The sequence below is a fragment of the Leopardus geoffroyi genome, chromosome A1 (genome assembly GCF_018350155.1).
Source record: "Leopardus geoffroyi isolate Oge1 chromosome A1, O.geoffroyi_Oge1_pat1.0, whole genome shotgun sequence".
NCBI classification, from domain to species: Eukaryota; Metazoa; Chordata; class Mammalia; order Carnivora; family Felidae; genus Leopardus; species Leopardus geoffroyi.
The window spans coordinates 87,439,322-87,461,292 of record NC_059326.1 but is presented as its reverse complement, the minus strand read 5'-3'; the positions used below and the strand labels follow the sequence as shown (position 1 = coordinate 87,461,292).

General features: G+C 48.0%; 1 long non-coding RNA gene across 1 annotated transcript; it reads left to right on the top strand.

Annotated features, from left to right (window-relative positions):
* The first annotated feature begins 1,018 nt into the window (after window positions 1–1,018).
* On the top strand, window positions 1,019–11,507 carry LOC123600927. The gene is made up of 3 exons (XR_006713885.1): window positions 1,019–1,110; window positions 10,043–10,612; window positions 10,964–11,507. It is a non-coding gene; the product is annotated as an uncharacterized LOC123600927 (long non-coding RNA).
* The last annotated feature ends 10,464 nt before the right edge of the window (window positions 11,508–21,971 follow it).

The window sequence follows — 21,971 nt, the reverse complement described above, 5'->3', positions numbered from 1 at the left end:
TTGTCAAATACCTGGATTCGACTTTAACAGGAGATGCACCAAAGTGAAGCAGTGAAGTTCTTTGTGAACAGTGAGTGTTCCCCCAAATGACAGATACATGCAGGGCCACCCAGGTATCTTATGTGCAGCCACCCCCTTCAGGTTTTCCCTGGACTCACGGTTAGCAGGAATCAGGCACACTCAATTTCAGAAGCACCAGCCAGCAGCTTGGCCTGGACCAAGGCTAGCCCAGGTAGTTTGGGTTGAGGTGGTCACGCCCACACCCTCTGCTGGAGCTCCTAGCCCTGTGACTGGCCGGAGATGCTGCTGTGGAGTGCTGGGAATCTGTGCTCACAATTCTGCCTAGGGCCAGTGGCCCTGCGGCAGATAAAATGCAGAGCCTAGAGATGACTGTGTACAGCATCAGATCATTCCCTGCTGCCTACTCCATTTCCCTCCCCCAAACTGACACCTCCCTGTCACCTGTCTGCCCTTCACAGCTTAGAATATGCCCTCACTCTACATTTCACTCAGCCCCAGGGTTAGAGCCAGCCTCTGGGGTAAATCCTGCTTCATCAGTTCCTGACCAGGTGATCTCAGGCATGCTTAACCTTTCTATGCCTCAGTTTCTTCATCCAGGAAACAGATGAAGCTGTCTACCTCGTTTGGTGCATGTTTGGGATCGTTCAGGCATTTAGCAAACTTACTGAGCACCTACTAGGCACTTCCAGCACTTAGGCACATCCATGCACACAACCAGCTCATGGGGGTAGGGTGCAGGCAAGCACTTGGTGCAATCAGTAACGTGGCTGCTATGTTGGATCCGTGTTGCAGAAGTGGAGCAGTGTCGAGGCTCCATCGTGACTGTGATATCTGAGAGAGTCAATCAAGCTCCAGCAGGGGTGAGAACAGGGTCCCCCGTGGAGGCCACCGTCACCACGGTGAGCTAAAGGAGTGGGGTGTCAGAGAGTGAGCAGGTAGGTGCATAGGCCCGGAAGCCATGGAAATGTCTTTTTTTTTTTTTTTTCTGCACCATACGGGACTGTGTCGGGGACCACGGCGTGAAGCACCATGGTATGAACCCTGCACATAGACTCTGCTCAAGGACCATTGGCCATCTTGCATCAGTGTGTATATTTATTCCATTTATGTTACTGTTGCTGATTGATTGAAATACTTTCCATCTGCCACTAGTTCTTCCATCCTTGTGGTGGATGGAAAATCCTGGTTCCTGGAAACTTGAAGGGAAATCAGATAATAAATAAATGCCTCTGTGATATAACACTATTGGTGATAGATGCCATGAAAATAAAAATAAAATAAAATGAAACAAAATAAAATAAAACCCAGGTAAGGAGGAGCCTGCCAGGGCAGTCTAGAAGGACCTCCATGAGGTGACATTTGAACAGAGAGAGTGTGGAAGTTTCAACAGGTGCTCTGAACAAGCAGAACAGAGGTGTGTGGGGAAGAGCATTGCAGCAGAGAGAACTGCATGCAAAGGCTGTGAAGCAGGAGTTTGTTTCCCTCTGTGCACGCATGGTGAGAGAACAAGGAGCTGGAACAGAGTGACTGGATTTTACCTTCAGAAGTTTTCAGGAAGGGGCATGGCCTGATGGGACTTTCCTACTGTGACCACTGTATGCAACAGATTGGAGGACACAGAGAGCAGGGGCTGAGTTAGAAGCTGCGGGGGAAACAGGCAGTAGATGGTTGATCTGGCAAGCTGTGGCTGGGATCCCCCTGATGCGCTGTGGATGTTAGAGGAATGAGGAACGGTGTGGTTTGGGCCTGAATTGGGCAACTGAAGGGTTTGTCCAGGAAACAGTGAAGCAGGTTTCTGGAAAGGGCTTGGGAGGCAGTTGTGGAATTTTGGACTTGCTGGGTCTGAAATGCCCAAGAGACAAGTAGTGATGACCCTTGGGAGAGAACATGGAGGCTGGAGGTGGAAATGTGGACTCACAACAGCAGTGACCCTGGGATGGACAAGTATGGGTGGGTGCAGATGCTGCCTCTGGGAAGAGCAGGCAGAACTGGTCCAGGGCAGCTTCCAGATCAGGAAGAGAGTGGGGAGATGCAGAGGGGGAGGGGGAGAGGGAGGGAGAGGAAGGGGGGGGAGGGAGGAGGAGAGGGAGGAAGGGGGAGGGGGTGGGAAGAGGAGAGGGAGGAAGAGGGAGGAGTAGGAGGAGAGGTGGAGGGGAGCAGGAAAGGGAGGAAGGGAGGAAGAAAGGGAGGAGTAGGAAAGGGAGGAGGAGGGGGAGGAGGAAAGGGAGGGGGAGGAGATGGAGGAGGAGAGGGGAAGGAGGAGGGAGGGGAGGAGATGGAGGAGGAGAGGGGAAGGAGGAGAGAGGGGAGGGGGAGGAGGGAGGGGAAGGAGGAGAGGGAGGAGGGAGAGATGGAAAGGGAGGAGGGAGAGAAGAAAGAAGGCAGGGGAAAGAGGAGGGGGAGGAGGAGGAAAGGGAGGAGGGGAGGAGATGGAGGAGGAGAGGGGAAGGAGGAGGGAGGGGAGGAGATGGAGGAGGAGAGGGGAAGGAGGAGAGAGGGGAAGGGGAGGAGGGAGGGGAAGGTGGAGAGGGAAGAGGGAGAGAAGGAAAGGGAGAAGGGGAGAAGGTGGGGGAGGAAGAAGGGAGGGGAAGGAGGAGAGGGAGGAGGGAGAGAAGGAAAGGGAGGAGGGAGAGAAGGAAGAAGGGAGGGGGAGGAGGAGGAAAGGGAGGAGGGGAGGAGATGGAGGAGGAGAGGGGAAGGAGGAGGGAGGGAGGAGATGGAGGAGGAGAAGGGAAGGAGGAGGGAGGGGAGGAAATGGAGGGGGAGAAGGGAAAGAGGAGGGAGGGGAGGAGGAGGAGGGAAGGGAAGGAGGAGAGGGAGAAGGGAGAAGGGGAGGAGGGGGAGGAGGAAAGGGAGGAGGGGAGGAGATGGAGGAGGAGAGGGGAAGGAGGAAGGAGGGGAGGAGGAGGGGAGGAGGAGGGAGGGGAAGAAGGAGAGGGAGGAGGGAGAGAAGGAAGGGAGAAGGGGAGGAGGAGGGGGAGGAAGAAGGGAGGGGAAAGAGGAGAGAGAGGAGGGAGAGAAGGAAAGGGAGGAGGAGGGGGAGGAAGAAGGGAGGGGGGAGGAGAAGGAAAGGAAGGAGTGGAAGGAATGAAGGAGGAGGAAGGGGAGGAGGAAGGGAGGAGAGGAGGAAGAAAGGGAGAGGGGAAGAAGGGAGAAGAGGAAAGGGAGGGGGGAGGAGGAGGAAGGGGAGGGGGAGGAGGAAAGGGAGAAGGTGAGGAGGAGGGGGAGGAGGGGAGGGGCTGGAGGAGGGAAAGGGAGGGAGGAGGAGGGGGAGCAGCTGCCCTGAGGTGGAGGGAAATTGGGCAGTGCTGAGCCTTGGAATCGCCCATAGGTGACTGAGGAATGGGGTAATTGCTGCTGGCAGATCACACCCCATGAGGAACTAACACCCTCCTAGGACTGGGTAGAGGGGCTGGGCAGGAGCCAGGGGCTGTGTGGGAGCAATCTCCAGCAGCAGGGAGGGGGCTGGGGTCCAGGGCCCAGGGGAGCTGCGAAGGGAGGAGGATAGGGAAGGTGGCCTCTGGTGACAGAGTGAGAATGTGTGGCTGTCTGGGAGTCCATGGTGGACACTGTCCAGTAAGATGAGAAGCAGGGTGTGATGGTATATTTTATGTGTCCACTTGGCTGGGCCAAGGTGCCCAGATTTTGATCAAACACTGGTTTACATTTGCTGTGAAGGTATTTCTAGATGAGATTAACCTTGAAATCAGGAAGCTTTGAGTAAACCTGGTTAGTCTCCCTCCATAATGTGGTTGAACTTCATCCACCCTCCAGAGGCTCCAGAGCCAATCCCTTATCTCTAAATCTGTCAATCTGTACACTTATCCTAAATAGCTCTCTACATGTATACATATGTTAAATCTCTTTCTCTGCCCTGGGGCCCCTGGGTGTCCCTGTCCTTTGGGCTGCCCACTCTTGATTTCAGCTCAGGTCAGGATTCCAGGGTCCTGGGATCCAGCTGCCTCGAGGGCCAGTGCTGGGTGTGGAGACTGCCTGGGATTCTCTCTCACTTTTCCCTCTCCCTCTCCCCTTCTCCCCCATTTGTGTGTGCATGCTCTCTATCTAATATATCTCCTAAATATCTTTATACATACATACCCTAAATGTCTCTCTGTGTACATACCCGACATATCCTAAATCCATACATATCCTAAATCCAGCTCTCTGTTTTCATTCTCCCCACCCCCCACCCCAACGCAAATGCTATTGGTCCCTGTCTTTGGAGAACCGCCCCCCCCCCCACCCCACCCCACTGCTGACAGGGAGGAGAAGGAGGGTGTGGATGCCTGAGAGCAGGGAGGACTTGGTATTTCATGCTTGTGTTGCAGACTGGTACAGCGAATGGGATATAGCAAAAGACTTGACAGATGTTGCCAAACGCAGGAAGTGAACTGTGCACAGTGAAGTGTGATGTATACGGCTCTCCTAAAAACCCAGAGTCTGCACACAGAAGGGCAACACTTAAGGGCACCCGGGGGGGCTCAGCCAGTTAAGTTCGCCTCAGGTCATGATCTCACAGTCCCTGTCTCTCTCCCCTGCCTCTCTCTCTCTCTCTCTCTCTCTCTCTTCCCCCCCCCCCCCCCCCCCGCCAAATAAATAACATTGAAAATAAAGAAAGAAAAGGAAAGGCAAAAATTATGCCTTCCCTTGGGGTTCGGGTCATGATTGCACAAAATATGCTTGTGGACCTGTAACAAATACTGGTATGTATGCTGCCTCCCATGTGGTCCTACACCAGCCACATCCACATTCCCTGGAAGCTTGTTAGAAATAGAACTCTCATGGGGTGCCTGGGTGGCTCTGTCAATTAACCATCCACTTTGGCTCAGATCATGATCTCATGGTTCATGAGTTCGAGCCCAGCATCGGGCTCTGTGCTGACAGCTCAGAGCCTAGAACCTGCTTCGGATTCTGTGTCTCCCAATCTCTCTCTGCCCCTCCCCCGCTCATGCTCTGTCTGAATCTCAAAAATGAATAAATGTAAAAAAAAAAAAAATGAGACCTCAAACATTAGCTTTTGGGAGCTGTTTGTGAGCCTCGGGATGTTAATGCCAACATAGCCAGATCACCAGGAGCCAGCCTGTAGTTTGACAAATTCAGATTAGCTGAAACAACCAGATTTCTGGGCTTGTGTCTTGAGAGATGATGCCCAGAGGAGGCTAGAGTGAGGCTTGATAAAAAAGGGGAAGAGAGTAGGTGATGGGCATTGAAAAGGGCATCTTTTGGGATGAGCACTGGGTGTTGTATGGAAACTAATTTGACAATAAATTTCATATAATAAAAAAAAAAGACAAAAAAAAGGGGGGAAGAGAAAAGTCTTTTGTAAGGTTTGGTTCCAGCTGAAGGAAGGAGGAAGAAAAGGGTATCAGGGACACTGCAGTGTGGATGCCATTTAGAGGTGGGCTCAGGAGAGTGGGGGTAGCTAAGGGTCCTGGGCTCTTAGGAGAAGAGGATTGCTTAACGGTGGAGTCACAGCTAAGTATAGCAAGTAGATCTGGGACGTCTCAGGTAAGGAAGTAAGTCACACCGAGACAGGTGCATTGTGGCATTTCCCAGCCGCTGTAAGACCCTGGGGACCTGTGAGTCCGTGTTTCCTGGGGACACATAGCTTCTCTGGTGCGTCTGTCTTCCCTGCCCATCTGCTTCTTTCTTTTTAAAAAAAATTTTTTTTTCTTTTAATGTTTATTCATTTTTGAGAGACAGAGTGTGAGTGGGGGAAGGGCAGAGAGAAGGAGACACAGAATCCAAAGCAGGCTCCAGGCTCAGAGCTGTCAGCACAGAGCCTGATGCAGGGCTCAAACCCACACGCCTCGAGATCATGACCTGAGACGAAGTCAGATGGTAAACCGACTAAGCCCCCCAGGTGTCCCTGCCTGTCTGCTTCTTAGTCCTCACTGATCTTCATGCTTTTCCTCCTAGACAGGTTTTGACTTTTTCAGCAGGTAAACACCGGTCACTGCAGTTCTTTGGATGTTTCCATTTATGCGTATTTGTGCTTTCTGACCTTCCTTTATGCATGCTCAAGTCCCGATAGCCACTGAGGCTCAGGGAGAGGAAACTGGTCAAGGAGCCCATCTTACGTTGTGTGTGAAAGAGAGAGAAAGAGAAGGAGAAAGAAGAAAAGAGACATTACACAGGTTACATTTGGCATCTGCTAGGCTTACCACCTGCATTTATCAACATGCTCACTGGAGTCCCAGGAAGCCTGAGCCCTAAACACCACATAAAGAGTTTGAAGTCTGTCCAGCAGAAAAGAAGGGCTCACTGCATGCTGGATCCCACATTCCGATGCATCCCGCCATGTGTGTGTCCTGATCCCCTCTCAGAGCACAGACCCTGTCCTGTTCCCTCCATCTTTATACAGCCTGAACCCTGAGGTTTAAGCTTATAGTTTAAGTTCTATAACCCTGGTGTCCTTACCTTGGGTATTTTCTCTCAGTCCCAGGCACACAGAAGTCCAGTATCTGCCTCCTTGCCCTGTAATTACTTAAATGCTGGGAGGCATAGATAAGTTTCTCCATGCAAGAGCTGGTGATTCTACTCCTGCCTCACAGGGATCAGACACAAATTATTTTGTATAAGTTCTCCAGCACACAGCCAGAGATACTGAAAAGTTTATTTTGAGAGAGAAATACAGAGAGAGAAACCCGAGCAGGCTCCACACTGTCAGCACAGAGCCTGATGCAGGGCTCGAAACCATGAACCATGAGGTCATGAACTGAGCCACCCAGGTGCCCCTGAATAGGTCCTTCTAATTCATCCTCTGCCATTAGTTGCATGGGAACCTTTCAACTGTTTTCAAGTTTGACATTTCAGTGTGTACCAGTTTACTTTTCTGCTGTTAAACACCTGGATCCATCTACATATTTTTGCCCCAGACATGAATTCTGTACTCCAAGTATTTCGGGAATTTCCTGATACTCTAGAGGCCCCTCCACTTTGCCAGCCTCTCTCCACCCCATTCCCTCATGCTCAATGTGCTTAGTGTGCAGGTAGGGGTGAAACTGAGGGCAGAATGGGTGGAAATGTGTCCCCCAGCAAGATATGTTTAAGTTGTAACCTTTGATTCCTGTGAATGTGACCTTATTTGGAAATAGGGTCTTCAAAGATGTAATCAAGTTCACACAGTTATATTGAACTAGAGTGAGCCCGAAATGTAATGATGCCTTGTAAGTAGGCCATGTGGGGTGCCTGGCTGGCTCAGTCGGTAGAGCACATGACTCTTGATCTCAAGATTGTGCATTCAAGCCCCATGTCAGGTGTAGAAATTACTTAAAAATAAAGTCTTAAAGGGGTGCCTGGGTGGCTCTCGGTTAAGCGTCTGACTTCAGCTCAGGTCATGATCTCACAGTTTGTGGGTTTGAGCCCTGCATCGGGCTCTGTTCTGACAGCTCAGAGCCTGGAGCCTGCTTCCGATTCTGTGTCTCCATTTCTCTCTGCCCCTCCCCCGCTCGCACTCTGTCTCTTTGTCCCTCTGTCAAAAAAAAAAAAAAAAAAAAAGTTAAAAAAGTCTTAGGAAAAAAGTAAGTAAGGCCATGTGAAGACAGACACACAGAAAGAAAGCCATGTGACACCAGGGGCAGAGGTTGGAGTGATGTGGTTACAAGGCGAGGAACAGCATCGATTGTTGGTAATCACCAGAAGTGAGAAGACAAGGAACTATCCCTCCGTTCATAGAGAGCATGGCCTGGCTGGTGCCTTGATTTCAGGCTGGCCTCCAGGACTCTTGCTGTTTCAGGGCACCAATTTATTATTGTTATTTTTTAAAGTTTATTTATTTCCAAGTGAAAAAGATGGAGTGCAAACAGGGGAGGGGCAGAGAGAGAGGGAGACACAGAATCTGAAGCAGGCTCCAGGCTCTGAGCTGCCCACACAGAGCCCAGTGCAGGGGTGCAACTCACGAATCATGAGATCATGACCTGAACTGAATTCGGATGCTTAACCGACTGAGCCACCCAGGCACCCCTAAATTTTTTTGTTTATTTACTTTTGAGAGAGAGAGAGAACGAGAGAACGTTAGGGGGGAGGGGCAGAGAGAGAGGAAGACACAGAACCTGAAGCAGGCTCCAGGCTCTGAGCTGTCAGCACAGAACCTGACACGAGGCCCAAACCCACGAACCTTGAGATCATGACCTGAGCTGAAACGTAGGAGGGAAGGGTACTGGGAGGCTAACACAAAGGTGAGGGGTCTTGAAAACACTTGCTGTTTGGGTAGAACCGCATGACAAACCTGGAGGTGAGGTCAGACGTCCACAACCACCAGGCAACCACCAGGCTCACACACGGTGGGTATCACTGCCGGTCGGTGTTTCTCATGCTTCTTTTTGCCTGCGTTCTAGAGAAGGCACATGCCTCATGAATCACGCTGATAATATCTATTCCATGTTGCTAGAAGAAGGATGGGCTGTTGTAGGCAAAGATTTTCCCCTCGACCCAACTCCTCTCAGGCTTCTCTGAACATTTTTTCAACTTAGACCTGGCTTTGGGGGTCCATGTTCATCTGTACTGTCCAGTTTTAACAACTATCCTGCTGAGTCTGGTGGCCCTGGAGATGCCTGATCAGATATCCTTCAGGTGCTGTCAGATCACCCTGGCTTGCCTTCTGCAGGAGTCCCTTTAGGTCATGTTGGCTTAGCCAGAATCCCCCTTTGCTCCTAATGTTTCCTCTTAGTAATTTTCTATCTGCTCACTCCCACCGTGCTCCTTGGCTATAAATTCCCGCTTATCCTTGTTGTATTCAGAGTGGAGCCCAATTTCTCTGCCCCACTGCAAGACCCCACTGCCTCCCTACATGTATCCCAATAGTCCCTTGAATAGATTGCCTTACGGTGTTTTAACAAGTGTCATGATTTTTTTTTTTTCTTTAAACACTGGCACAAGCTGTAATGGGTCTTTTAATATAACGGGGTGTTGATGAAGGGTTCTCATAAGGCTAAGAGGATCTTGACAGGTATCAGACTTCAGTTAGCATTTTGGCAAAGCCCTGGAAAGAGAAGTGTGGGTTGCTGGCTCTCTGGCATGGCAAGAAAGTAGATAATTGTCAGTACAGGAATTGAAGGCTGGAAAGACCTCTGCCCCATAATGGTTACTGAATCCAGCATTCACTGAAGAGGGCCCTTTTATGCCTCAGCCACCAACAGGTTGTGGAAAGACAGTGTCAGGTAAAAGTTCTCTCCCAGATCTGTGGGATGTCTGGGAACCAAAAACTCTTTAGCTTGTAGTAATATTTTGCTTGAGAAAGAGCATCCTAAAGCCTGCATTGTGAGCTTTGGAAATTGGGAAGGTCTATCTCCTAAATCTCACCCAGAATAAGAGCTAGAATTCTAAACCTGTGATGTAGGTAGGTCCCAGATCTGATTACACCACTGGCCTTCACGGGGACTCCCCAGCCGTGGCAGGAGGGACACTAGTGGGTCTTAACAAATGGGACAGGTGCACCACGTGTAACTAGATGTGAAGGGCTGCCTTCCTGTATGGCTTCCATGATCCAGGTTTCCACCTCTGGAAGTAGGTAGTTTAAATGATTCTTACTTTACAAATTCTCATGTGGAAGGTTAGAATTTACTTGTATCCTGGGATGCCTAGGTGATTCAGTGGGTTGGGTGGCCAGCTTCAACTTTCACTTGAACTTCAGCTCAGGTCATGATGAGCCCCAGGTCAGGTTCTGTGGTGACAGCTCAGAGCCTGGAGTCTGCTTTCGATTTGTCTCCTCTCTCTGCCCCTCCCCTGCTCATGCTCTGTCTGTCTCTCTCAGAAATAAATAAAAACATTTAAAAAAAAAACCCAAATTACTCGTATCCTTAGCATCTCTCTTTCACACACACACAGACCTGCATGTCTCATAACCAGTTATTATTTACTCCGACTGTTTAATATTTCTTTTAAAAAGTTATTTTTTTTTTAATTTGCTACTTTTACTAACAGAGTTAATACTATGGTAAATGCTTATACATTATCCAAGTATCAAACATCTGAATTGTTGAAACTGAGGCCTAGAAAAGTTAAGGATCTCCCCCCCAAGGGCATTCGAGGAATTTCTGGGGACGAAAATTTCAGTTTCCGGGCTATTTTATGGGACCGCTGCCTGGTCTGTCTAGAATTCCAGAACCTTTCCCTGGTTTCCAGCTGGACCTGCTATGACCTTCTCCTGTGCCCTCTCCAATTGGACGTCTGGCCTCGCGTAGTTCCTCGTATTCTCCACCACCCCCATCAAAGCCGGTGGCCCCCTCCGGGGCTCTGGGAGTCTCCTGTGGTCAGCACTTTGGCGCAAGGCCACGCGCCTTTCTGACTTTCCAGGGCCTCTGCTGCGGAACACCGGGTGGGCTGGCCCAGGGCAGGGTCGGTGCACCTTGTCTGGGAAGGCAAGGGTCCGGGAGGTGGGAGCACCCGCCACGTCTGTGGGGCCCGCGCGGGTGACTCCGGCACATGGCTGGACCCTGCAGCCTCCTGCCACCATCTGTCGTCATCAGTCACCAACTTTGGTAAGAAGGGCTCGCTCAGGCTCTCGCGCCCTCCAACGGGCAGAATTGGGAGTCTCAGCAGCTCCTGCCAGCCACCCCGGACCGATGAGAGGGAGAGGCTTCGGGATCCGGTATTTATATCCAGATGGTCGGGCGGGTGTTTGAAACCCGAAAGGAACCATTTCAGTCCTGCCATTTCTAGGGCGGGAAGTTGTTTAAATAAATGTTAACAGCGGGGCGCCTGGGTGGCTCAGTCGGTTAAGCGTTGACTTTGGCTCAGGTCATGATCTCACAGTTTGTGAGTTCCGAGCCCCGCCTGGGCTCTGTGCTGAAGGCTCTCAGCCTGGAACCTGCTTTGGATTCAGGTTCTGTGTCTCCTTCTCTCTCTGTCCCTCCACCACTTGTGCGCGCGCTCGCTCTCTCAAAAATAAATAAATGTAAAAAATAAATAAACAAACGTTAACAGCTAATAATTGTCCTAGGACATGTCCTTTGAAAAGGAAGCTAGACTGCCCCCCGCGTCTGGATTGTTCCCACCTACGGTTGACGACGAATTAAAGTATTAACAGCCAGAGCGGAAGCGGGGCTCATGCGCGGGCTCGTGCGCGGCGGCAGGTGCGCGCCCAGCAGATGCAGCACCCTCGCGAGTGAAAAGCTAGTAAACTCACGAGTGCAGAGCCACCGCCAGAGGGGGATCGCCTCCGGGTATGAACTTACGTCTCCATTTACTGCAACTCCTCACCGGGTTCTATTTGATTTGGGGGCAATGCGGCTTTCCCTTTCCTTCCTCATCCAGAAACGTCTCCAAACCCTGTACTAAGACTTTTTGGAATCTTCCTTCTTACGGGGGGACTTTTGGAAGGATCCATGAGTTTGGCGGGGGGGAAGGGCGGGTACTGCCGGCCCGCTGAATGTTGAAGAGCCTTTCTCTACACCTGGAGCCTCGCAACAAATCCTCCCAACTGGTCTTAGACTGGTGTTTCCTTTATGAGTTGTGCGTGGCTTACGGTAGCGGGTCAACGCCAGTGTAACTGTTTTATATATATATATATATATATATATATATATATATATATATGTATATATATATATTATATATATATACACACACACACATATGTATATATACACATATATATGTATATATATGTATACACACACACACACACACACACACACACATATATATATATATATATATATATATATATATTTAACTGAAAAAACTAGTGGAGATTAGATGTCATTGCCCTAGTTTTGGAAATAAGACTATGGTATTTCTGAGATAGGGTTTTTGTTTTCTCAAACTGCAGGAAGGAAGAATGAGGGGAGCGTCCAGCAGCCAGAAATCACTGGTTACTTCACCACTGTTCTTATCTCCGCAATTTCATGGATTGTTTCAGAGAAGAAAAGGAGACACCTCCCCACCAGAAATAGTTTGGGGATCGCCTGCCCATCTGGGGAAGTCCTCAAAAGAAAACACACAAAGTACTTTGGAAAAGCTATTGAGGTACCCATTTTGAAACCCAATCTCAAGCATCCACAGTTAAGGTGGAATACGCATTTAAAAAGCCATGCAAATATACATTTGAAAGAAGAGTTAGAGGAGTCTGGGTTTTATTCAGAACAGCAAAAAGAAGCAGGACTGTGGAGGGAAGAAAATGTAAGGAATTTTCTTGTGTGTTTCAACTTTTAGGACAAGCACAGTGCTGATGATAGAACTCTGTGTCAGGGTATTCTCTGAAATTTGTTCTTGTTTTACACACACATACAAATGCAATGTTAAATGTGTTTCTTTGGCTTTCCATTTAAGATAGCATGAAAGGGGGGCTCCTGGGTGTCTCAGTTGTTACGCGTCTGACTTTGTCATGATCTCAGGGGTTCGTGAGTTTGAGCCCCCACACTGGGCTCTGTGGTGACAGTAGGGGTCTGCTTGGGATTCTCTCTTTCTCTCTGCCCCTCCCCTACTTGTGTACTCTCTCAAAATAAACAAATAAACTTAAAAGAAAACACACCAGAATGTTTTTAAAAAAGTGTGAAAGACAGTAACCATATGAGACCCTGAGTTTTTTTGTTTTTGTTTTTGTTTTTGAGACACTGGTATCCTGTATAATGAAAATGAAAATGCTGATTCCTGATGCGTCCTCAAACCTTCCCAATAGGAAGTACTGGGAGAGGGCCTTGCCACCTACATTTTAGCACCATACCATCAGTATTTCTTAAAATGCAGTGTGCATATATCCCCAAGGACTTACTTATTTTGTAGCTGGAGGTTTGTAGCTTTAGGCTACATTCCCCCATTTCACCCCCCCCCCCATTGTATTTTAATATGGAACAAAAGGCAAGTTCCCCAAGCTGGGAGGGACTATGAAGCCTGAAGCATCATTCTCTGGCAGAACCTCCTCCTGGGACTTAGGAGTTGTGGGATGCTGTACCCCCTCGCTGGGGAAGAAGGGAAGGCAGATGTGCACGCTGGTACCCACAGTAGTGGAGTGGGCATTAATGTAAGAGCTCCCTGCACAATGCTGGATGGTTTATTAGCAACCCTGCAATCTTCTTTTTTTTTTTTTTATTTGTATTTAATTTATTTTTTAAATTTACATCCAAGTTAGTTAGCATACAGTGCAACAATGATTTCAGTAGATTTCTTAATGCCCCTTACCCATTTAGCCCATCTCCCCTCCCACAATCCCTCCAGTAACCCTCTGTTTGTTCTCCATATTTAAGCGTCTCTTCTGTTTTGTCCCCCTCCCTGGTTTTATATTATTTTTGCTTCCCTTCCCTTACGTTCATCTGTTTTGTCTTTTAGAGTCCTCATATGAGTGAAGTCATATGATTTTTGCCTTTCTTTGACTGACTAATTTCACTTAGCATAATACCCTCCAGTTCCATCCATATAGTTGCAAATGGCAAGATTTAATTCTTTCTGATTGCCAAGTAATCCTCCATTGTATATACATATATACATATACATATATATATATACACACACACACACACACACACACACACACGCACACACGCATGCACACACACCACATCTTCTTTATCCATTCATCCATCGATGGACATTTGGGCTCTTTCCATACTTTGGCTATTGTTGATAGAACCCTGCACCCTTCTAAAACTAAAGTGACTTGCTGGAAGACTGAAAAAGACTTTATAAAAGAAAAAAAAAAAGTAGTGTTCTGTGCACACTGCCTCCCAGGGGAGATCCCCAGAGCCGCCTGTGCCTGCCTCCCTGGCCTGTGGCCCAGGAGTGCCTTTCCTGCAGTCTTCGCCAGAGATTATCCTGAGGAGTTCAGGGCATCGGGGAATCTGTGCCCGAATGCACACCACACGCCCTAGAAAACAGGACAACATGCAGGGGGACTGGGCGCAGTCCACTGTGCTAGTGGGTCCAGGCTGCAGGGGCGCTGGTGAAGCACAGGCGCCTTGGAGAGGTCATGTCCACAGCTGGATCGGCTGGGGCAGGCACATTCGGTGAAAGGGTGACCTTTGAAGGGCCACGACCCCTGCACGGTTTTACTTATTTATTTTTAATACAAATCACAAGGGCAAGCATTTCCTCCCAGAGGAGTCCTGCACAAATGGATCCCCTGCACACTTGAGTATAGCGGGAGGGAAAATGGTCCCTTGTACTTTGCTGTAACTATCAGAGAGGGCCGAGAAGAGGCTTGAGGCAACTTTGGGTTCAAAACTGTCCATTCCTCCAGCCTGTGGGCAGCCCCATGATATGGGAAGGGGACCCTGCTCCTCCAACCTGAATGTCCACAGCAACTGGCCAGGAGATGCACACCAGGTGCCACAGAGTCCCTGAGCCACGGTCCCACTTTTAGACCACACCCCAACCTCTGCAAAACCCCTCCACACCCTCACGTCCACGCGGGTCCACCAGCTGCAGCACCCTCATACACAGGCCCCTGGACCACCGATTCCTTCCTCCTTTTTCTCCTCCTCCCCCCCATCCCCTCCTCTTCCTTTCTTCTTCTTCCTCCTCCTCCCCCTCCTCTTCTTCCCCTCCCTCCCCCTCCTCCCCCTCACACCTCCTCCTCTTCCTATCTTCTCCTTCCTCCTCCTCCCCCTCCTCATCCTCTCCCTCTCCCTTCTCCACCTCTCTCACTCTCCTTTCTTGTCTTTCCTCCTCCTTCCTCCTCCTCTTCTCCTTTCCCCCTCTCACCCCCTCCTCTTCCTTTCTTCTCCTTCCTCCTCCACCCTCCTCCTCTCCTGTTAGGGAATATGACTGGAATGCTGGTGGGAAAACCAAGCGGCACTTGGAGACCTTGGTGGATTGGAGATTTATTTAATACCAGCGGGCTCAGAGGAGACTGTTTCTCCAAAGATCTGAGTCCTGAATGTGAGTGGGAAGGATAATTTATAGTTATCAGCCTCTATATTTGTGTATGTGGGGAGTGGTTGGTGGTTTGCATGTGCAGCAAAGGAAGAAGAACCTGGAGGAGGGGTCCCTAAGCTAGAGACCAGAGTTTGTTTTAGCTCAATCAGTCATCTTTGGTGTACTTTATCCACTTCTCCAACATTCCCCCCTTTGATGCCTTTTAAAAAAACTTTTAGTAGGCATCACCTTTCAGTTTTACAGGCTGGTACTCTCGGAAGGCTAAGATATGTTCAGTAGTTTGGCAAGGAACAGTGTTTTCAATAAAATGTACCATGGCATTCAGTACACAAGGGCCGATGGATACAAGTAAAATTATGGAGACGAGGGGCCCCACCAGGGCAGGAAGCCAGGATGCCCAATCTGTGAGATCCCATCCTTTCCATTGATTGATACTCTGTTGTTCTCTAAGTTGAATTCTTTCCTTGAGTTCCTTAACCTTAATTGTGACTATTTCTGACTGGTTTACGTGATAACAACATTCCTCCCCCAGAAAGATGCAAGTCCCTCCTTTCTCTGAAGTGAGGAGGTGGAGGGCTTGCCTATTTTGGAGGGTCACTGCTGCCGGAGAGTTTATTTGGCTTTGTAAGGTTACCAGAGAATCTGCCACCTGTTCCATGTCTTCATTTAGCTCTTGAGATAGTCTATGGTATAATCCTACGGATGAACCTATATCCCCTATTCCAATTCCTATTCCTGTCGCAATTACTGCTGCTATCAGAATGGGAAGCAGGATTGCCCATTTAGCCCAGGCCGTGGGGCTAAAGGTTGTTAGGAGCTGATCTTCAGTGTATACGGATATCTCTGGGGTTAGGAAGACGGAATAACATATCTGAGTCCACTGGCCTCTAAGCATCGGTAGGCTGAATCAGAACACAGATAGAACACCCCAAGGGGTGAACACAGGGTTGAATTTGTATTTAAGGTTATATTTCTTCCGCATTGAAAGGTACCATTCCTATCTTCAGGGAGTGTACAGGTTAGATTGTCGACATTTGTGAGACGGACCCCAGTGGCCAGGGTTCCAACTAAGACAGAGGTGTTGGTTTTGAGATTTTCAGGAGCTTCCCAGGTCAAAAGGATAGGAGTGGCTAAGTAAGCCCTCTGGCTGAGGGGAAGCACATCCAGCAGGTTTGGGTGTGATTATCTATTTTATGGAGGACTGGTAGAGTAGTGTTAGTCCAACGTTGGAGTGGGGACTTGGTAAGCATCTGATTGAGGGCTGAAAGTTTCAAACCTTGGTAGGCTGCCGGGGGAGTGGTCACCTTTATGGCTTGTATTACCCTATCCTGGGTATCCTTCATAACTGTTTGAAGGGCCCTGTCTTGCAACCCTCCCCAGTCCGAGATCCCCCACTGAGGAAGGTAAGTGTAGCAATCTTGCTTCCCTCTCTGGAGGCCCTTGTTGTGACATGGGTTCCTGACATTTAGGGTTATCTCTACGGTCCAATACTTAGTCCTTGGGGCACCGGGTGGCTGACAGAGAGTGGGTGTTTTTCCCTTGTAGCAATCTTGTGAAGGGAGGTGAAGGCGCTCAATGCCCTTGACCCCCTTATTGTCATATAACAATCCTGGGGGCAAAGTGGGTAAGCGGCAGTTGTGAGGGTGAGATAGGTTATCATAATATAAAGGCAATACTTAATAATTCTCTCATTCAGAGGAGGTATGTGAGACCCAGCATGCATCTTTTGTCCCATGTCCAGCTTGTTGGTGCATTCTCTATCAGCCCAACAGTAAGAATTAAGATCAGGGCTATGGCACCAGTAAGGGGCAAGGGCTGGCAGAGTTGCATCCAAACCCCTGGGCTTGGTCCACATGTTGATTCCTCAAGCTTCTGTCATGCACAGACCAGCCAGCTTCCGGGGCGTGGCTGGAGCAGGGCTGGAGATCTCAGGGGCCAGTGTCTTTTTGAGGGTCAGTTTAAGTGGGTTGACTGGATCTGGATCACATTGCCAGGTTGAGGGTTCCTCTGAATTGGCCTTCTTAGCTCTGGAGTGATGGACCCATGGGGTGATACCTGAAACTGAATCCTCTATTTGGTTGTATGCCTGTAAAGTCCACCTCCAAGTCTTTGAAAGGGGTGGGTTTCTGGTAACTGTCAGACCAGGTTTAGGGAAGATATGGTTTGCATATTTAGAGATCCATCCTGTCCAGTTGCTTAAATAATCATATGCCCATGGGGTCTTATTATTATCCCCATAGAATAACAAGCACAGAAGATTGCCTATATATGAAATACTATAACAATTTTCTGAAGTTTACCTCAAGTTGTCTAGTTTAGGCAAACAACAGACATTTAAAGACAATCATAACTAGCATTTAACATCCATAACTGTGCATTGTTGAAACATAGTTGTTCTCTCTAAAACCCACCCTTTCCAGAGATAGCAAAATTGAGACCAATGCATTTGTAGAACAAATCCAGTCTTAACAAATCTGGCCTAATTATTTACATAAGCTCAGCAAGAATAGCGATTGATCATGAGGATCTTTTAAAGTCTGCTTTGTTGGAACCTTTTATAAGGAATCTCCGGGTTGAACTTTTAGTAGCCTCTCCAGGCCAGAAGCCAAGCCAAATGCTTGCCATCAGACAGGCCTGCAATACTTGCAGAATTGGGTGAATTCCTCTTCATGAGGTCCCCAAGATATCCTGAGGTTCCTGCACCTGACAGGAAGTGACCTTTTTTACTCACCTGGTGAGGCTGCTGGGAACTCTGTAAGCAAGGCACCAGGCCAGCATTTCTAAGGGGCTTTATGGCTCCATGTTTTTTAAAGCCAACCCTAATTCCTTAAAGCTGTCTGGTCATATCTGAGTCTATGAATGTCATCCTCAAATATGACATTCCAGTCAACGCCTTGGTAAAATAACCAGTATTTCCAAATGGTGACCTGTTCTAAGATAAATAGATTCTTATTGAACTTATCCAAACAATTGTAATTGTCATGAAAGAAAGAATACTCATTGAGAGTTTTGAATTTTGGGGGAATTAAGTAGAGAGAAAAGATAAATGCTTCAGTTTACAAATGAATACTTTATGATATTTTTATATATCATAGATATCTTAAGAGAAAGTTTCCTTAATCTGGGAGAGGAAACATTAGAGAACCAGCAATATTTTCAACAAGAATCACAGAAGTATAATCTTCCTCAGTTCATTTAATCCCATGTTTCTAATTCTTGTTCAATTTTTTTTTTTAAATTTTTTTTTTCAACGTTTATTTATTTTTGGGACAGAGAGAGACAGAGCATGAACAGGGGAGGGGCAGAGAGAGAAGGAGACACAGAATCGGAAACAGGCTCCAGGCTCTGAGCCATCAGCCCAGAGCCCGACGTGGGGCTCGAACTCACGGACCAGGAGATCGTGACCTGGCTGAAGTCGGACGCTTAACCGACTGCGCCACCCAGGCGCCCCTAATTCTTGTTCAATTTGAATTCAGCTTTTTAGTTCTGGAAATTGTTACGCATTTTAGTATTAATCTTAAAGATGTTGAATACCTGTATTTATCCCCAAAGTCCTTTTTATAAATCTCCTTGAAGAAGAAACACATTTTGTGAGAGAATAAGAATAATTATAAATGGCAAAATCTCAGAAATAGACATCATTGAAGATCTGATGAGAGTTCATTATGATGCAATTGACAAAGAAATTTGGTTATTTCTGTGACACATAACATCTCAAGTAATCAGAATATTAAGTGATGACCTTATATCAAAACATTAAAATTTTAGGAATTGCATATATTTGGTCAGTTACAGCATTTACCTGTGCAATACAATCAAAGGTTTACCACTGTATAACAGAGCTTTTCCAAGTAACTTAACATCCCAAATAAAAGGGCCTAATTGGTCAAGAAGACTTCCTTTACCATTTAAATCCTGAGAAGTTTGTTAAAACCTCAGAAGTCATAAGTACATCCTAAATAGGATTACAGATTGTTACAAATCTTACAATTTTATTTATTCAACCAAAGTGGCAATAAAAGATCCCAAAGGTGAATGTATAGCATTATATAGTAGTTATCAAAACCTAGCTCCTTTGACATTCAGAAGTTTTAACTAACCAATCAAAGACCTGATAGATATGAGACCTAAAACTTTGATTTTCCCGGAGAATAAATCTTTGTTTGCATTGTCTTATCAAAAGCAGATCAACAGTTCAAGAAAACTTTGTCATTTGAGCAGAGAGAAAAGCAGTATTTCAACCTTATACTAGTGTACTTTTAAAATTCCATTCATCTCAACCTTCTATAACTTTCTTTTGCTTCTAAATTTTGTCCCAAATCCATTTCTTTCCAAATAACCAGTCTCATTTAGGATAAAATTACTTTCTTCTACCCTCAACGAAACTGTATTTCCATTCCTTATATCTTTCTTATATACCTCCTATTTTCCTACAGAGTTGCTTTCTTTATTTTCATCAGTCTTAAGTACATTTAGCAGAATTTTAACTCTTAGGAAACCTTAGTCTCTAATTGAGGACTTAGTAACCAATTGAGAGGTGTTTACATCAGAAATTTTTTAGATGGTAAATTCATGAACCAATTAAGTACAAAGCATGTTTTCCAATAGGTCCAGATAGCCTTAATTTCTCAGCAATAAGAAGTTAAAAACACAAACCTATGTTCAATAATCAAAGCTTTAGCATTCCATCCTATTTGGAAAGTTTCAGGTTACCAAGGACCTTGAAAGTTATCTTAACAATTACCCATGAAAACTTTGAGACAGACAAAATTAACTATCATTAACAAATTGCAACAGAGCTAACCTGAGCTTATTTGACCTTTGCCGATAACTTTAAAGACAGGTCCGATAAACTTAAATTAGTTTAAACATCGAATATGTTTCACCTGTGTCCACCTAAAAGTCAATCATTTTTCCCCATTGTCAATTTTCATTTGGGGCACCAGTGGAGGTATCTGAAATGGGTGATCCAAGGGATGTGCACTTTGCTCCTTGACTTGGAAGGTGGGAGGAGGAACCAATGGTGCCTGAGACACTGAGGATGGTATAGGACCACACCCAAGTTGGTGAAGAAACATGAGGGGGAGGGGAGCGCAGAAGCAGCAACTGCTTGGGAATATTCCTTAAAGTCCCTGTCCTGAGGTAGAGTAACCACAGTTGGCTCCAATTATAGCGATTAACGTGGAAAATGAGGGAGAATCCCTCACATCTATTAAGCAGAGGAACAGGGAGGGAGAGTCAGTGTCCCCTTTTAGTCTGGTTCTATCTTGGCTAGACCAATAAGGTCCCCTTCTTGAGGTTCCTCCTGATTTCGGCTGGGGTTTTGGGACTTCCCCTGGTTGGGACACTTATTCTTTTTAATGTCCTTTCCCCTGCAGTAGGTTCATTGACCCCTTGCTAAGGAGGTTCTGGGCCTCCCCCCTTGCTGCTGGGCATATTTATGGCCTTCTCAGCCCCCTGCTGTGATCCCCCTGAGAGCCTCTTGATATCAGCGGATGTGGACTGGCGTCTGGAGAGTGCCTGCGCCTGGCTGAGGGTGCAATCTGGCCACAGGGCCTAGTGGAGGAGGGTTCTTTGGCCTGGAAGGGGAGGAGAAATGGTCAGTGGTGGCAGCAGCAAGTCCTCCCAGGGAGGAGTTTCAAGCTCAGGGAAGGGGGGAGGGAGCCTAAAGAGTCATGAAGAGGGGAACATTAGGTGAGCGGTCAGTCGCTTCTTTGGCTCCCTGGGTGAGTCTCCAGATAAAGTGGTTAAAACCTTTGCCTGGCTCTCCTTGCCCCATCCCAACCCCACAATGCTCCTGTGAGGCAGAGTCACAAAGACAGGGGGATAGGGGTGCCCCCTCCAATGAGGAGACCAGCCAGATGCCTGCCTGGTCGTGTCCTGAAGGAACCTAGGCAACGCTCAGCCCCACAGATCCCAACTCTGCGACCCATGATCAGAAACCATTCTGATATCACCACAGACTAAGCGCCATCCATCGTGAAATCACAGATGGGCCCACTCAGACTCCGTGGCCCCCTGGGGACCCCAAGGACACCCGCCCATGGAGCCACAGAATCGAACTCGGCAGGCAAGCTAGACATAGTCACACATTGACATTCACATACACACCAGAAGTTATTATATTCCCTGCCATAGAATCCCTACCTGTGAGACCTCTGAAGTCTCAGGGAGTGATCAGGTCCCCCTTCCACTCTTGCGAGCGGGCCTGACTAGGTTGGGCCCCAGCCTTACTGGTTCCGACCCTCGGGTCCAGGACTTCATCTGCCGAGTCTCCTCAAGTCCGGTGGAAACAGCAGAGTGGGCCAGCCTGAAGGGGACAGAGAAGGAGACTGCCAAAATTTAGGCAGGGCGCGCACTCTCCCTTGTGATCCCTCATTCCATCACCACCTTGTTGTTCTCCCAAACCAGTGGTAACAATGGGCCAGTGCGGTTGGGTTTCCGGTCAGTGAACCAAATTTTTTATGGAATCAGGCTGGAATGCTGGTGGGAAAACCAAGCAGCACTCGGAGACCTTGGTGGATTGGAGATTTATTTAACACCAGCAGGCTCAGAGGAGACCATTTCTCCAAAGATCTGAGCCCCGAATGCGAGCAGGAAGGGTAATTTATAGTTATCAGCCTCCATATTTGTGTGTGTGTGGGGCTGGGGGGGGGGGGTTTGTGTGCATAGCATACAAGGAAGAAGGACCTCCCCCCCCCCCCAGGAGTGGTCTCTAAGCTAGAGACCAGAGTTTGTTTTAGTCCAATCAGCCATCTTTGGTGTACTTTATCCACTTCTCCAACACTCCCTCCCTCTCCTCCCCCTCTCTCACCCCTCCTCTTCCTATCTTCTCCTTCCTCCTCCTCCCCCTCCTCATCCTCTCCCTCTCCCTCCTCCCCCTCTCTCACCTCCTCTTCCTCCTCCCTCTATATCCTCTCCCTCCTCCTCCCTCCCCCTCCTCCCTTTCTCTCACCCCCTTCTCTTCCTTTCTTCTTCCTCTTCCTCCCCCACTTCTTCTGACTTAAGAGGTACAGGATTGATGTCAGCTGGGCAAGTCCTAGGTATCTTTTCTAGAACCTCTTTTGGAAACATGTTGACTTTTCTGCATGCTCCTGTGACAGGGATGCAGGCAGGCCTGTGGAGGACCCAGAGGG